This window comes from Stenella coeruleoalba, assembly GCF_951394435.1.
Source record: "Stenella coeruleoalba genome assembly, chromosome: 1".
NCBI lineage: Eukaryota > Metazoa > Chordata > Mammalia > Artiodactyla > Delphinidae > Stenella > Stenella coeruleoalba.
The window spans coordinates 131331828-131350208 of NC_137169.1; positions in this window are offsets into that span (position 1 = coordinate 131331828).

Genomic DNA, 18381 nt, shown 5'->3' on the forward strand with positions numbered 1-18381 from the left:
ATTATCTGTTTTCTGGGGTTTGCCTCTTCTAGAGGCTAGAAAATCCTTAATTAGAAAAACTTGGCTTTATTTATCTCTGTCTTTCCAGTGCCTGGTACAATGAATGGTACTCAACAGGTGCTAAAAAATGTCTATCATAAAATAATGAGATCATCCTCAGAACTAGGCAACTGGTGATAGGGTCAAATTGCCTTGGTATCTGTGGCATTAGCATTTTACCTCATTTTGTTTCCTACAAGCCATGGAATCATTATACACCATTATTAAAATAACAAGGAAAATCTTAAAGAGGATTACATCCTCCTGCAGATGGAGAAACATGCCATAACTACTTCGTTTTGTGTCTGCCTCTTCTAAAAGATAAGCAGTTAGTATGATGGTTTAAAGTTATGTGATACATATTGTGACATTAGATCCTGTGGGGTAGAAGGAAAACCAATGCCTTGAGGATCTTAAATACTGGGATTATGTGGTTTGTTTTCTGCAGGTAAAGCCTCTTGGCTCAGTGTAAAGAAGATCCATGATATTTGTTCTGATTAGGACTAAGGCACTCTCCATATTACTAAGGAAACACTGTGGAAGACACTGGAATATGAGAAAGAGGGAGGGGGAGAGAGAGAGAAAGGTGTTGAGAAAGGAAGGAGGGAAGGAAGAAAGGAAGGGAGGGAGGGGAAGGAGGGGAGGAAGGAAGGAATGAAGGAAGGAAGGGAGGGAGGGGAAGGAGGGAAGGGGGAAGGAAGGGAGGGAGGAAGGAAAGAAGGAAGGAAGGAAGGAAAGAAGGGGGAGGGAGGGAGGGAGGGAGGGGGAAGGAAGGGACAGAATGGATCTTTCAAATTGAAAACGTACCAAGTGCAACTTGGGTGTGCCTCCTGGGAGTGTGACACTCACAAAGTACCTCTTCTTACACATTTTAGTGCTTCCTGCATCATGGCATCTATAAATATCATCACTCATCAGAACTAACTGCAGGGAAGAGTTGGTTGATATCACCGTATTCCTTTAATGCTACAGTGATGTAACTTCATTAAAATCAAAGGAAATTTGGAGCCACTAAATAATCGGAAAACACAAAAATGCTTAAGGGTTGGGTTTACTTCCAAACAATTTAAAAATGAGGATCGAGAATTCCCTGGCGGTCCAGTGGTTAGGACTCGGCACTTTCACTGCCAGGGGCCAGGGTTCAATCCTCGTTGGGGAACTACGATTCCACAAGCTGCATGGCCAAAATAATAATAATAATAACAAATAACAAATAAATATAAGCGAGGATCATTTTCCTGTTACTCAGTGTACGTTTTTGCTTCTTATCTCTATTTTCCTGCTGTTTGACAAGAAATAAAAGAAACATTACTAAATCTTTCATAGTGTATATCTTACTGCAGTCTACATTTTACATTTGATATAAACATTTTACAGCAGGTGTTTTACACTGCAATTTTTATTCATTTTTTCCCATGAAAGGAAATAAAAATGATAGGCTGAAATACCCTGGTATCTAAGATTTTAAAGCATTAATCCTTTCACTGAAAGTTACAGATTATGTTAACACTAGGCTGTAGGCAATAAAAATACTCTCTATGTTTTAGCATCAATGGTCTGAACCTCAGTCAGTTTGCCTTAAAGCATGAAAGCCAACAAATTCTGTTACTGGGTAACAACTTGACCTAAATTTTAATCTATGTTGATCCAATTAAATGAGAAAAATGAAAAACAAATATATGGAGTCTTTTAGATGTTGATCAAAACATTTAAAATATAAATATTAAGTGCAGTGATAGGCAAATATTAGTTTTAATCATTAACACTGAATATAAAAACATAAATTACAGTTTTATAACAGTCAGACACCAGCGTCAGCCTTAATCATTACACTGGTAAGCAATTTTCTGCTCTAACATTTTATTTTTCTGATTCCCTCATACAAATAACAGAACTTGTATCATATAATCAAAAATCTGTAGAATATTAATATTGTTGACATCATCTAGGGAATTCTCTTAATTAAGCTTAGCTCTCTAAAATGTGTATTTGATGTCAAATTCCAAAGTAAAATAATAACATTAATCTATATTTTCTTTACCTCTGGAATTGTAAATACAGGACTTAACTCAAAGCTTGCTTGTTCCTCTTGGGAAAAATGTTCCATGAGTCTTGAATGTATGTTTATCAACCAGTAACTATAGGACAATAATTTGAATCATTTTAACCAGTGTTATTTCATCTCTTGATCAACATATAGAATGGGTGTTCCATTTAACTGACATAAAAGATAATAAAATAATAAAAGTTATTACCACTCAGAGATCATTCTGTTGCACTAAAATAAATATAAATTGTACAGGGAAAGACTTAAGGGCATATTAACAAGGTGAAAGTATATGTGAATGTAGCTTTTGAGATATTTTGTTAATTACTAGATCTATAAACATAGAGGGCTTTTTCCTACTCTGTTAATAGTTATTATTAATACTTTTTATATACAAATAATTGTTAGTCCCAGATGATTTTAGTAGGGAATAAGAGGGAGGAAAACATATCTATAATTATAGGATGATACTATAAGCAAAGGAAAGTTCAGAGAAGAGAGATGAACAACATTGTGGAGAAAAAAACATCATTTCTAAAATTGATCAAACTTTTTATTAAATTCCTCAAATACTTTAGCAGCAGTTTTAAGTGTAGAAGACAAAGAAGATTAACAAAAGCTAGATGTTCATACTACTGGGTTGGCAAAAACATTCATTTGATTTTTTCCACAAGATGGTTCTAGTAGCGCTTAGTTGTCTTTAACTTCATTCGAAACAATTTTGTTAGATTGTATCGTGACACCTGTCATATCAACATGCATTTAAAAAAAACTTATCAAAATTGCTGAATTTTTGTGCAGCCATTTTAATATTGAAGGTGGAAGAAAAAAAGCAAGGTTTTCGGCATATTACGCTTTATTATTTCAAGCAAGTTAAAAATGCAACTAAATGCAAAAAAAAGATTTGTGCAATGTATGCAGAAGGTGCTGTGACTGATCGTGTCAAAAGTGGTTTGCGAAGTTGCATGCTGGATATTTCTTGCTGCTCCATGGTCGGGTAGACCAGTTGAAACTGATAGCGATCAAATCGAGACATTGAGAACAACCAACGTTATACCACACAGGAGATAGCCGACACACTCAAAATATCCAAATCAAGAAATGAAAATCATGTGCACCAGCTTGGTTATGTGAATCTCTTTGGTGTTTGGGTTCCACATAAGTTAAGCAAAGAAAAAAACGTCTTGACCATATTTCCACATGCAATTCTCTACTTAAACGTAACAAAAACATTCTGTTTTTAAAACAAAATTATGATAGGTGATGAAAAGTGGATACTGTACAATAATGTGAAATGGAAGAGATTGCGGGGCAGGTAAAATGAACCACCACAAATCACACTAAATACCAGTCTTCATACAAAGAAGGCAATGTTGTGTATATGGTGGGATTGGAAGGGCGTCCTCTATTATGAGCTACTTCTGGAAAACCAAACAATTAATTCCAACAAGTACTGCTCCCAGTTAGACCAACTGAAAGCAGCACTCGATGAAAAGTGTCCGGAATTAGTCAACAGAAAACGCATAATCATCCATCAGGATAACGCCAGGACCGCATGTTTCTTTGATGACGAGGCAAAAACTGTTACAGCTTGGCTGGGAAGTTCTGATTCATCCACTACATTTACCAGACACTGCACCTTTGGGTTTCCATTTATTTTAGTCTTTACAAAATACTCTTATGAAAATATTTCAATTCCCTGGAAGACTGTAAAAGGCACCTGGAACAGTTCTTTGCTCAAAAAGATAAAAAATTTTAGGACGATGGATTATTATGAAGTTGCCTGAAAAATGGTAGAAGGTAGTGGAACAAAATGGTGAATATGTTGTTCAATAAAGTTCTGGGTGAAAATGAAAAATGTCTTTTATTTTTACTTGATAAGCGAAGGGACATTTTGGCCAACCCAATAAAAAGTAGTGGTTTTCAAATCTTAATGTGCATTAGAATCACCCAGAATTTTGTTAAAACAGAGACTACTGCACATTCATTCCACACCTACACCCTCCAGCTGAGTCTCCAATCACCTGGGTTAGGGCCAAAGAATTTGCATTTCTAATGAGTTACCAGGTGCTCCTAGGATAGAGACCACATTTGAGGGTCAATCCTGGCTACACATTATGGTCATGGGGGAATATTTACAATATACTGATGCTCAGGCTCACCACCTGAGTTTCTCATATAATGGACTGTTGGAGGACAAGACATCACTATGCACTTTGAAAGTTCTCCAGATGTTTCCAATAAGTCTAGAGGAAAAGGGCAGTCTTCAGGGATGATGTGAAACTTGGCCATTGACATATAGATTGAGCACCCAAAGCTTAAAAAAACTGGAGAAGGATGTTTAATGATAACAGTGAATACATTTACTTAGCATTTTCCACTTTACAGTGTGCTTGCCTATCCTTTATCTTGTTTAATTTTGATCTTTACAACAATTCAATACATACGTAAAGAAAGTATTAGAATTTCCATTTTTCAGAAAGAGAATCTGAAGCTCAGGAATATTTCTTAATTGCTCCAGGTCACAACGTTCATATGCAGGCATAACCCAAGCATTTGGGCTATAAGTTAAGTGATTATTGCTGTTAGCAAGATTATTGCATCCACGGAACACTGAAGACACCAATCTAGGCAGAGCAGAGACTTTTTACGTAGTAGTGAAAATTGCCATAGGATATTTGAAGGAAAATAGATATCAGTAGGGTAGGGCAAGATTATGGAGTATCTTGAAAAAAATCAAGTCAGGAATAGGAAATTTGTGGCAATCAATGAATGAAAACAGCATATGTTTTAGGAAGTTAACTTCAGTATATGTTAACATCTTACTATCTGGAATTTATGTGTAGAATGCTCACAAATTAACTCAATGCATAGCTGCAAAAGGAAATACAACCCACCATTTTTTCTAATTGCTACAATCAGCTTCATTACAAACCCCAAGTCCCAGAGTAACAGGCCGGCTGGTGGGATAGGGAGGGAAAGTAGAGGGACAACTAAATACAGTGTAAATTTTAATTCCAAATTGTATGCCTCTTCTGCTCTCCATTTCCCTCTCTGGTGTTGAGGAAAAAGTGTGGTCCTCTCGGCTGTGTGTAGTCTGCCCTCATCTCATAATCAATTTACTCCTGTGCCATTTTGCCAGTTTCATTGTGGCCGATGACAAAAGCTGGCTAACATCAAGTAGCCCAGACATTTTCATATTGAGTTGTTCAATGTCTTCTCTTGGTGAGTGCTTTCTCATGGGTGTTAAAATGTAAAATACTCCACAGTTTGTGTCCACTCCCATGTCCACCCGCAGGCTGTGGCTCCGGACTTCATGTGTGATCCTTTAATTGACTGTACCATTATCTATCCAAAAATCAATATATAGTCTCACCACAGGCCACTGCTCTTTCCATACAAAGTAGATGATCATCTGCCCTTACCACTACCTCCATCCATGGAGAAGATTTTTTCCTCACTTCTGTCTTTCAAGGTCACTCCTGTATGTAGCTATGATGCAAAAATAGTTCATCACCAGCTGGCACCCACTTATAGAGCCAATCCGTCCATTATCCAAACATAGGACTTTCATTCCTCTTTTACCTGATTATAAGGAACCTCCCCATATGGTCATGGGTATAAGCCAAGGGAGGGGCCTCGGGGTAACTGTGGTGGGCGACATGGAGATCTAGGCTGCCTTGTGCTTCTATGGCTTCCTTGTGTCTCTGGTCCTAGTCAAGCTTGATGGTGGACTCTCTTGTGATGGAGTGTATATAGGCCTGTCCAATTTCATGACTGACAGACCCTAAGTCACAGTGTGAAGTTCCAGATGTATGGTTGTAGGGTGGTTATCATCAAGTACTCTGTATCTTCCAGGAACCAGTGAAATGCCTGAAGCTGGTTGTCAAGAGGTGTCTAATTCTCAGCCTCACTCCAGAATCTCAGGGGCCTGCATTCTATTTCTCCCTTTGGGGTTACTCATCGCATTGTTTCCTACCACTGACATTTCTGACACTATGGGTTTCACTAACTTTTATGGTCACTGGCAGGGTTGTTTTCCTCAAGACCCAGATCTGCCGCACAGCCTTTCATGCTCTGAGACTCACTCAAAGGTGGCAGAATTTCCTGTACAGAATGTGTTGCCTCCAAAACTCAAGGCAGTCTACCAGGCATTGTGCTTCCTTCTTTGCGGTATGGGGTTCCAGATGCAGCCATCTGTCTTTTGCATGGGAGGAGAGGGAACATGGAGACCCTTTAGGCTATCATGCAAATTTGCCCCCTGAAAAGGAGCGGAGGAAGGGGGGTGGATTTCGTGGAAGAGTCTACAGCACAATGCAGTTCTAAGAATCTCTGGGCCATGCCCATGGGGAGTCCTTGAGCTGAAGTTGCCTGTTGGCGGTACCTGGCATCTCACAGAAGTAGGCCTGCCTCAGTACCCCTTTCCATGCTCAGTCTTTGACTGGGAGCAGCCTGTGAACATGTGAACTAGGTAAAGAGTCAGTGGCAAATAGAGTGTCAGCGGTTGGGGGTGCCCTTCAATTACGCTCTCAAAAGCAAGAAATAGGAGAAGCACATTTTCGTGGCCTCCGTAGACATAATCAAACTTCCAGTTCTGTTCTTTGGCCACATAGGTTGTGATGCACCAGGAACACTGAATCAGACTTACACATCTGGATGCTACATGCTGTGGCCGCTACAACTGCTGTGCTATCAGCCCTCATCTGGGAAGAAAGCCACCTTGCACAGACGGCTCTTCCCAAGCTTCCATGAGGAAAGCAGGCTAACGCCCAGCTGCTCTGAGCTTTTCCTCCTCAGCCTTTGAACCCACCTCTGTGTTCCAGGAGATCAGCACTGTGTTTCACTGGTTTGACCCTCTTCCTTTCCCACAGTCTTCTGGGACTCAGAACTAATAGGATTTTATTCCCTTCACTCATGGTTGGGACTTCTAATATTTCATATCCTTACTTCTTATTACCACAGCTTGAGGTTACTAAATTGCTATGATCTAATCAACGAGAAATGTGTCAATGGAATATGAGTGAACTAAGAAAATCTTCTGAAAAAGCTTGATTTTCAAGACTATCGCCGAAATTTTACTCTAGATATCAAAAGGTAAATGTATTTTTTCCATCTTCCTCATAAAATTCCTCCTACAAATCCTATTTATTTATTTTTGAAGCAAATGGATGACTCTGGTAGATTAAAGAATAATCCTGAACAAGGGAACATAATGTAGAAAAGTAAATATTTTTTAAAGTATTATCTTCATTATGAGTCATGACAAATAAAACTAAGCAAAGGATTATAAGTGCCGAAAGGGGAAGTGACTTAGCCAAGGAAAACAATCAGAGAAACAGCTGTACCAGTTTACAGTTCAAATGAGTGAAACCTGCAAATTTCTGCCTTGCTGTGGCCATTGCTGAGGGATCTCACTAGCCTGCTGATGCTAGGATGTGTGTCAGGACAGGTGGTCAGCACTGGGGATAATATCATGTAATGTATCTGTGATACATGTATCTTGGCTCGCATATCCCTTTGCCTGAATGTTGAGAAGTTATCTTCTTTTCTAGGTGTTTTCACATGGAAGTGTTTTTGTCCTTTTCCCAGGATTATTTTATTCTCCTTCATATGCCTACCTTTTTGTTTATGTCCTTTTAACCTCTTCTATCATTTTATCAGTCCTACTATCCTCCAACTCTTTCTAGTCTAGGAACCTCTCCCTAGGCTTGTAAATCTTCATGAATATCAGCAGGATGTGAATACTTTTCTCCTGGGTCCACTGCTCAATAAGAGGGAAGTAGAACTTCAGATCCTGAGCACACAGAAACATAGAAAAGCCACCCGCTCAGTCTTATTTCCAAGTTTAAAATCAACTTATTGTCTTTTCTGTATATACGAATAAAAGACAGCTCTAAAATTGTAAGGATACTTTCCTACCAACTCTCAATTTTTGGTGGAGGAGTGTGAAACTGGGCTGAGGGCACCTTTTTATTCTGAAATATAAATCTTCTCTTCCACCAGTAAGGAGAAAGGTCATCTCAATCCAAATAAAATAAGTTTTTGTTAGCTTTAGTCCATTTCTTCAAATTTACTTTGCCCTCCACAAGACTTGGCCATCAAGATGCTAAGAACTGCCTTCAGGTAAAGTTAAATCCTGAGTGTGCAGGGCATCTATATACCTGCCTAGAAAACAAGTCCAGAGGGAATCAATCTCTCTTACTATTTCAATTCATTACTAACCACCAAGCTCTCCACTATGCCCTATTCACCCTAGATTTCATCTTTCCTCCCCGTGTCCCTGTGCCTGTTTCTCCCTAGGATTGAGTTACTGCCAATTTTATTAGGTCCTCTCCCAGTTACTAGAATTGGTCCTCTGCCTAAATGCATCTCATAGCCACTGTTGACTAGGCTTTGACTTAATCATCTTCCCAGCCATGATTTCTTTTTCCTAATTTGGACAAATTGTTGCTGTTTATCTGGAATGTGGACCTAGGATTTTGTACTCATTGGCTATGGTATCAACTCTTCGTCCTGAATATATAAAGTTAGTGTGCATAAATAGGTCCCTTCTCCATATTAGCAGTTCACCCTCCTGACTGGATCTGGAACTGCATCCAGACACTTGAGCACGGTCTGGCATGAGCCACATGTTGGAAATTTAGTTTGGGAAGCAGTGACACCTGAATTCTTTCCTATAGCCCAGGACTATTATCTTCTGGGACTTGGCTGAGCACGAGAAGAAAAATCAGACAAGCAGATGGGCTTGCCCTGGACGTGGGAGCTCACATCTTGATTAGAGCATGAGTTTGCTGCCTGTGACACTGTGGCAGAGAGGGGCCTAAGAGGCCATGTGGAGGTTAAAATTGCTGCCTTGGCCTCATTATTCAAAGTCTAACAGCCCAGAACCCAAGCTTAGAAAAAATGCTTCACCAAATTTTCTTTTCATTTTTGCCTGTCAAAAATATTTTGGAGCCCATAGGCTATATAAAATATCTTTCAAGTTTTTATGGAAGATATAAGAAGAGTACTTGGAACTTAAGACCCCCCCCAAAAAAAGAAAGCAAAAGGACAAGATTTTTGTTTTTCTAAGCAACATAAATATGGAGATCTCCCCCATTCAACATTATTTTTGCCCAGAAAAATAAATAAGATGTAATGAATGTCTTAAGTGTACTCTAACATGTATCAAAACTGTCCTTGGAGATCTTCTGATTTGTTTGAGAAATTATAGTGCCTATGAAAACTAAATAATAATGCTGGGCAATTATGTAGAACATTATAGCAATGATAATTAAATAAAACTTAAAGAAAAGAACTGTATTTTTAGAATAAATAGTGATGACCTTAATGGTTAAATAAGTGTATCTGGATGGCTTTTCTCAGACACACTGAAAATATAATATCTCCCTCTCTCGAGAGTAGTAGGTTCTACTGCAGGTAATATCCATCCTCTCCCTAGAGTGAATGAAGCACTCAAAAGCATAGACTACAGAGTTGAATTTCATGTATTGAAATTCCGGTTCTATCACTTAGAGGTTGTATGACTGTGAAAGAAAAACTTAAACTATGACTCCGTTTCCTTATCTATCACATGGAAATAATAATTATACCTACTCAAGAGGTTACTAAAAAAATTAAACACATTTATATAAGAAAATACATAGACCAGTGTCTGGCAAATATTAAGTACTCACTAACTGATAGCTGTCATCATCATAATTCCATCTATATCACTCAATCAAGACATGTTCATGGGCTTCCCTGGTGGCGCAGTGATTGGGAGTCCGCCTGCCGATGCAGGGGACGCGGGTTTGTGCCCCGGTCCGCGAAGATCCCACATGCCGCGGAGTGGCTGGGCCCGTGAGCCATGGCTGCTGAGCCTGTGCGTCCGGAGCCTGTGCTCCGCAAGGGAGAGGCCACAACAGTGAGAGGCCCGCGTACCGCAAAAAAAAAAAAAAAAAAAGACATGTTCATTTAAAACCAAATTATACCAGGAGGTAATGATAGTAGGTTAATGACTGAATTTCTTTCCTATCTGTAAGGAATATCTTGAAGAAAAGAGCAGTTTTGGGGGGGAGGGAGAGTAGGGGAGAATTCTAGAAAAAGGAAGGATAATATTTATTCAGCACTTAAGATGCAATATTTTTCATACAGTATGGCATTTTCCCTCAAACCAACCCTAGTAATAGCTCAGGTTTGCACAACTAGTAGTGGCAGAACAGGAATTAGAACAACTTCTCTTACTAGTAAATATACTGTTCTTAAAAGAAGAGCAAGAAAGACGAGACAGGTAAATACAGGTATTTTAACCAGAAGTTTACACAGCAACAACTAATTTGACCAAGTTTATTAGACAACTGTTTAAAGTTTCACTTTGCCCATATGTACTATCCACCTCTTCTAAACATACCCTTTATCAAAAAAAAACAGATGAGGAAAAGAGCTTCTTTTGTAGTTGAATGTTATTCATTGTGTAAATATTTTGCATTTTATGTTTACAAGTTCTTTGGTTCTTTCTGCTGCTGGTAGTTCTTAAATCATTACAATTATAGTGTAATGTAAATATGAAAATTTAAAAGTATGTGTAGTAAATTGGCCTTTGGAAAATAGAGTAAGCTTTTATTAAGCTGTCTTTTCAGTTTTGTTAAATATACCAGCACATAATTTAAAATGTTAATGAAAATGTGCCCTTCAACTTTAGGTGGTGACCTTTATTATGAATTATTTTAATCTCTAGAGAGTATTTGTAAAAGTTAAATGTTCTAATGCTGAAAGACTAATAAACCTCAAATAAATATATTTGAAGATTGAATATAGTTCTTAATTTACTGTCATCTCACAGGTAACATACCCAGAAGGTATGCTGTTGAATTTTTATTGTTTCTTGGTTAAGAAGCTTATGAAATACCTGCTTAACTATTTCTCCTCAAATTAGCAAGATAACACGAGTGTGTAGGTAAGCCATCGGCAAGGGCTAAAGGACAGCCATTTAAAATCAGAAAATATATATAATTGTACTGTTATCACAATCTTCCTGGTTCTAAAATGAAGGAAGCTTAGATAAGGTATGAGATTTATGATTCAAGAAGCCCTGTCCCTTGCTCTCGCTCCAACCTCATTTGCTTCTTCTCTTATATGGAGAAATTCTTAACAGTGTCATCTTGTTGGATGTCTTTGACTTTGCATTCACTATTTCTTGCTTAAAATATCTGTTCTTCCTCCCTTGCCCCTCTGGTAAACGCCTAGTCATTTTTTTTTTATTATCACCTACTCATTTTTTCTTTAATTCAGAAAGTATATACTGGGTACTACGTGGTAAGCACTATTTTTCATTGCTGGTGATACAGCAGCAAAGAAGAGATACAGAAATCCTTGCTATTGTGGAGCCTATATTTCAGTATGAGAAATAGTACACAGATAAATAACTATATAGAATATCAAGTGATGGTAAGTATTATGGGAAAAAATAAAGCAGCAAAAGAAGACAAAAACCACTACAGGTTTCAGGGAGGAGAGGATTGACAATTTACAATAAAGCGGTTCTGGAAGGTCATGATGAGAATGTAACAATTAAAGAAAGGTTACTCAATAGAGGGAGCCATGCAGATACCTGTAGGAAGAGCATCCAGGTAGTGAGCTTAGCAGGTTAGATGCCTTGACAAGGAGGTGTTTCTGGTCAAGAAATAGTAAGAAGACCAGAATGCTTTGAGTGAATACAGAGGAAAGAGGTTGGAAATGAGTTCAAACTGTGAAGGAGGAAGATGTAAATCACAAACCTCCGTGTAGGTAGGGACTTTTACCTTTTGCTCTGAAAAAGGAGTGAACCTTTGATAGTTTGGTGAAGAGAAGCTGCCTACAGGGATTTACATTTTAACAGGATTATTCTGCCTGCGAAGTGTAAAATAGTTCCTACAGGGAGATGGTAGATGCAACAGGATTTACTCACAGAATGTAAGTGGACCATAAGAACAAGAGAAAAATGAACAATGACCCCAAGGACTGGGGAGAGGTTCATTGTACTGTATTCAGTTTTCTCTTACTGTGCCTTCCACTGAGTCACCCGTCTCTGTATAAGCTAGAGCTATGCACACATCTCTAATATAAACCATAAGTGAGCATCTTCTCCTAACATGCCCTATGCTCAAGTTTTACTTACATGATTTCATTGCAGGAAATACAATATTATCCCCATTTTATACATGAAGAGATTATACTTATCACACCATTGAGCCATAAATTGCTCATGCATTTGTCAGTCCCAAAATACTATAATAATGTAAGGACAAGAACACTGATGTATTAATTTCTGTGTGCCAAATACCTAGAAAAATTCCCTCCTCTGACTTGCTTCCAATTACTGTGTCTTGAATTAATGAATACAATTAATTACTTATGAAGTTTTTAAGTGGAGTGATTTGAAGGAGGGCCAAATTCCTTATTACATCATCAAATATGTGTCCTTACATGACCTACAAATTTGAAGTCTTTCCCATTATCATTTTAAAAAGTGATTCCTGTAAGACATTATAATATATTATATATACATATTATAGTATATATATATATTCTTTAATATGGCAAAAATAATATGCATATATATTTTTCTTTTGCAAACTCTGCCTTGAAAACTAAGAATAATTTATGAATTTAATAATAGTTCTCTTACTGTGAGTTTATATAAATGCAGGCTATTTAAAACATAAATAAATGACGAATAATCCAATTTGGGCAGTTTTTCATTATATTACAGATTTCCTTTTATTTTTCAAGTTACTAACTTCATAGATAACGGTAATATAACAGCATGAAATAACTAATAGTGTGTGTTGTCCTCTGTGGTTAAGAGCTGCTTTTAGTCAATGTTTGTGAAAAAGTCTATAAAAACTAGGGAAAAAAAATCAAGCTCAGTCAATGAAATATAAAAACTATATAATGGTTGCTATTTTTATATTAATAAAATCACTACTGGCTTCTTGTATGTCGTACTGTATAGAAAATTAATATGTCATTAGTACTGGCTCGGTGCATGCCTAAACTTATTTGAAACTTGGAAATAAAGATAACTGATTTATCTTTATTCTTATGTCTTTGGTATTAAGTGGAATAACCATCATAGCCACCGTAGCCTCTCTTTAACCAATATCATTTTCAAATATCTTTTTATTAAATTTCATATAGACAATTTTCTGGATCATTCTTGAACATCTGGTTAAGTCTTGTGACACAACTGATTTTATGTTCTTCCATGCTACCCAAGAATTATTTTGCTTTGCTTCTTCCTACTAATTAAGTCCTGGAAAGAAACACTTCATTTTTTTTTTAATAAAATTGAAACAATGGAGAACAAAAGGCAATAAAATCAGCTAGAGCTTATTGTCCTTATATATATCTCAGCCCAGATACAACTATACTAGCTCCCTCAGCTCTGCGAGAAGCTGTGGGCAGATCAGGGGCGGTCAATGTACCAGGTCCTCTTGCATAACCGGAGTGGGTGCAGCTGCAGAGCAAAGTCAGCCCACCCTAATGAAACAGATCATGCTGGGACACACACTCCCCTGCTTCACAAAAATAACAGGTGTCTCAGGAGAAACTAAGAATAGAAATCACTCTCACTGAGGACTGACTCTATGTCACTACAGACTTTAAATTATTTGCTTTAATCCCCACAGTTAACACAATGATGTGTATTATTTTATCTAAGGATAAGGAAAACGAAGCCTTAGCGAGGTTGATGTAAGTGCCCAACCAAGGTTACTGTTCAACTGGCACAGCCTGGCGTGGAGCCCAGGTCCATCTGAGTTTTCACATCATTTTCCTCCCACTCCACGGTCACCAAGCCCTGTCTGGAAATTTACATAAATAAAATGTACCAAAATTCTGTAGAAAGCAGAAAATGAGCTTTTATTATCTTAGGAGTATTTGTTCTTAAAATATTATGTAAGTATACCACATTTGAGAATATTCCCTGAAGAGTTATAACTATTACAATAAAATGAAACACAAATACAATGTTAATTGAAACTACATGCTAATTTAAAATATATACTTGAATTATATATGTCCACACATATAGAACTTTCTAAAGTTGAAAATTTTGTATGTGTGCACATACGGATGGGCATATATCATTCAATTATATACTTTAAATTAACATGTAAATTTTGTCCATCTCACTGAAATTTTTTCTTGGTCATAGCATCTACTTACTTTCTTAGCATCTACTACTCCAATTGTTATATTGTGTTATATTCTTGCAAATAAAAATTGATGCAACCAAATATTTTTAACCATTTTCCTATTTTTGAACATTTAGCTTGTCCCCAAATTTTACAACTCTAACCTGAGTTAACCAAGCTTTATCAGGGATTTGCTTGATTACATGTGCATCTCAAAAATATCACTCTGTCTTTAGTATACAGAATAGACTGGAAGGGTCTCAAGGTTGTTCAGAGAGAATATTTAAGACACTGTTAGAAAATTCTAGCCAAGGCATGATGGAAGCTTGAACTAAGATATTCCTTTAGGAGAGTCAGGGTAGGATTGAGAAATATTTGTAAGATGAATTCAAAAACATTTGGCAATTAATATAATATGAAGAATGAGTGAACAGGAAGAATCAAAGATTATACTTTAAATTCTGGTTTAATTTACTGGTTAGTTAGTAGTGAGATTATTGAGATTGGGAACACAGAAGTAGGTCAAAGGAAAAGATCATACGTTCAATCAAAATGTCTTGAGTTTGTCGTGTCTACCCGAAATCCAAGTAAAGAAATACATGGTAGGGCTTCCCTGGTGGTGCAGTGATTGGGAGTCCGCCTGCCGTTGCAGGGGACGCAGGTTCGTGCCCCGGTCTGGGAGGATCCCACATACCGTGGAGCGGCTGGGCCTGTGAGCCATGGCTGCTGAGCCTGCGCGTCCGGAGCCTGTGCTCCGCAACGGGAGAGGCCACAAGAGTGAGAGGCCCGCCTTACGCAAAAAAAAAAAAAAAAGTACATGGTAAAAGAAATCTTGGCTGGAGATACAGATTTGGGAGTCATTGGCATATGGATAGAGACAATGAGGAAAAAAGCATTGGGAACTCTTGGATAGAGAGGGATAAAAACTTATTAGGATGGAAAATGGTCTGGTGTGGGTAACTAAATGAATAATAAAAAGAAAAATGCATTGAATTTAAGACAGTTTTTAATCAAGGTCTGAGTATCGGAGCAGATTTGGATAGCTGTAAATTCTAGAATGTGGTCATATTTTGCTAAAATGGGATGGATAGAAAAGTCTTTTAATATGAAGAGGTGAAGATAATGAAAAGCTATAAATATCTATATGAACACTGAAATCTAGGGGAATAATGACAGCTCTTGAAATATAGATAAAATTATGATATCAATTTTATCTATCAAATATAGATAAAATTATGATATGAAGTACTTGAAGACAGTAATGATTAAAAGAACTGTGAGACAGTGACAAGAAGGAAAACACAGTGGTAGATTAAAACAACATGGGCCACAAAGAATAGGTAATTTTCCACAGAGTACAGAAGTGATGATTTCCAGTTTTTGTGTGGATGACGTGTCAAACAGCACCTTCACCTTCTACCTCAATGCTTGTCTCCTTAGGCTCTGACACTAGTTGATCCTTAAAACTGAAAGACACTTCATTTCCCAGCATCGATGGTTTTTGAATGCAGAACCTACCCCTTTTGTGTGGGTTCTCTCTGAAATATCTTCCTCTTCAACTTGATCAACTGTTTGTTTAAAGCACCTTACACAGGTACAGTATACACACCCACACACACATGCACATACAGCTTAATATCTTCCTGGTATTTATAAGTTATATAAAATGTATGTAGGAGTATGATGTTGCTTAATACGCATTATCCTTCATTTGTTCCTACAGGATACTCCTCACCACATGAATTAAAGAGACATTACAGTGTATTTTCAAAATAAATAATATTACCACATAAAAGGCACACGAGACAACGTTAGACATACAACTAGTTCTCAGTAAATATTAGTTTGTTGCTTAGGCAAATTCTTACAGCCATACAGGGAAAAGTACTGGGGGCAACATAGAGTTTCCCCATTACTGAAAATGGCCCATGAATCCCAAATTTAATACTGAATCTTCAGATCAATTTGTAAAATCACCTCATCTATCTGACATCTATCTGACATGTGTAAAACAGATAGCTAGTGGGAACCTGCTGTATAGCACAGGGAGATCAGCTTGGCGTTCTGTGATGACCTAGATGGGTGGGATGGGGAGGGTGGGAGGTCCAAGAGGGAGGGGATATAGGTATACATATAGCTGATTCATTTCGTTGTACAGCTGAAACTAACACAATATTGTAAAGCAATTTTATTCCAATAAAAATAAATAAAGTTACTGTGTGAGTCTGGTTACCATTTTCCTACGCTTAGGACCAAAATATAGCCCCACTGTATCTGCATAGTTTACCTATACTCTTAAACCAAAATATGGAAATAAGAAAGATAAATATGGATGGTGATGAAAAAACACGACACCTCTTAGACAGTCAAATCAGGTGGAAATCACTGACTACCAGCATAAAGAAGCGAAAATAATAACTATACACTTTGATCTCAGATAATAAGTGCACTGACATCTAATAAAGTCAATTAAATGATAAGAAAATGTTGCAAGATGGCTATTCTACACAGGATTTCAGGGAGAGCTTCTCTGAGGAGGTGACATTTGAGCAGAGATCTGAATAAAATAAGAAGTTAAATCATAGGAATACGATGGAAAATCATTCCAAATAGTCAAAAGCAAGTGCAATACTATAGTTTTGGCAGATTTGAGAAAAAAGCAAAACACATCTCTCAAATTTGAAGTATTCTAAGAATTTGAATTTGTTGGTTAGAAGAAGAAAGCTTTCTTTTAAATTGCTTTGGGTTTTTATCACCATCTCTAGTTCCATCCCCTCCCCCACTCCCTACCATGGCTGCTTCTACTGTCAGGCTGAGATTACATGGATTGGTAATATTTCCACCATAAATCGTTGGTATAACTTGCCAGTGAAACCACCTGTGCCTGGAGACCTTGTTTATGGAAGCTTTTAAATTTCTTTCAGACTAAATTTCTTTCATAGATATACAGAGGTTCAGATTATTCTTTCTTGAGTGAGTTTTAGTAGTTTGTGTCTGAAGAATTGGTCCCCTGGCTCTAAAACTGCTGAATTTATGGGCATGGAGTTGTTCTTAGTATTTCCTTATTATCCTTTCAGTGTCTGTTTGTATAGTAGTAATGCCTTCTCTTTAAGCCCTAATATTTATAGTTGATGTTTTCTTTTATCTTTGTCAATGTAGCTTAGAGATTTATCAGTTTATTGATCTCAAAAAAGTCAGCTTTTGTTTTCATTAATTTTCTATGTTTTGTGTTTTCAATTTTATTTATTTCTTCTCTTATATTTATTATATACCTTTCTTTTCTTTGCTTTAAGTTTAATTGAATTTTCTTCCTCCATTTTATTAAGGTAGAAGCTTAAATTGCTAATATGAGATCTTTCTCCTGTTTAACATTAGTTTCAATGCAATGCTATAAACTCTAAGCATCACTTTATATTAACAACTGTGCCACCAGGGAAGTCCCACAGCACACCTCATTTTATTGCACTTTGTTTTGTTGTACTTTGCAGACATTGCATCTTTTTACAAACTGAAGGTTTGTGGCAACCCTGTGTCTAGCAAGTCAATTGGTGCCATTTTTCCCATAGCATCTGCTCACTTTGTGTCTCTTGTGTCACATTTTGTAATTCTTATAATATTTCAGACTTTTTCATTATTATTACATTTTTTATGGTGCTCTGTAATCAGCGACCTTTGATGTTACTATTGCAATTGTTTGGGGGTGCCATTGCTGCCACGCCCATACAAGGTGACAAACTTAATCTATAAATGTGTGTGTTCTGATTGCTCCACCAGCTGGCCATTCTCCCATCTCTCTCCCTCTCCTCAGCCTCTCTATTTCCTGAGATACCACATTGTTGAAACGAGGCCAATTAATAACCTTACAATGGCCTCTAAGTATTCAAGTGAAAGGAAGAGTCACATCTCTCACTTTAAATCAAAAACTAGAAATGATTAAGCTTAGTGAGGACAGCATGTCAAAAGCCGAAGTAGGCAGAGAGCTAGGCCTCTTGCACCAAATGGTTAGCCGAGTTGTGAATGCAAAGGAAAAGTTTTTGAAGGAAATTAAAAGTGCTACTCCAGTGATCACACAAATGATAAGAAGAGGAAAGAGCATTCTTACTGATATGAGGACGTTTTAGTGGTCTAGATAGACAA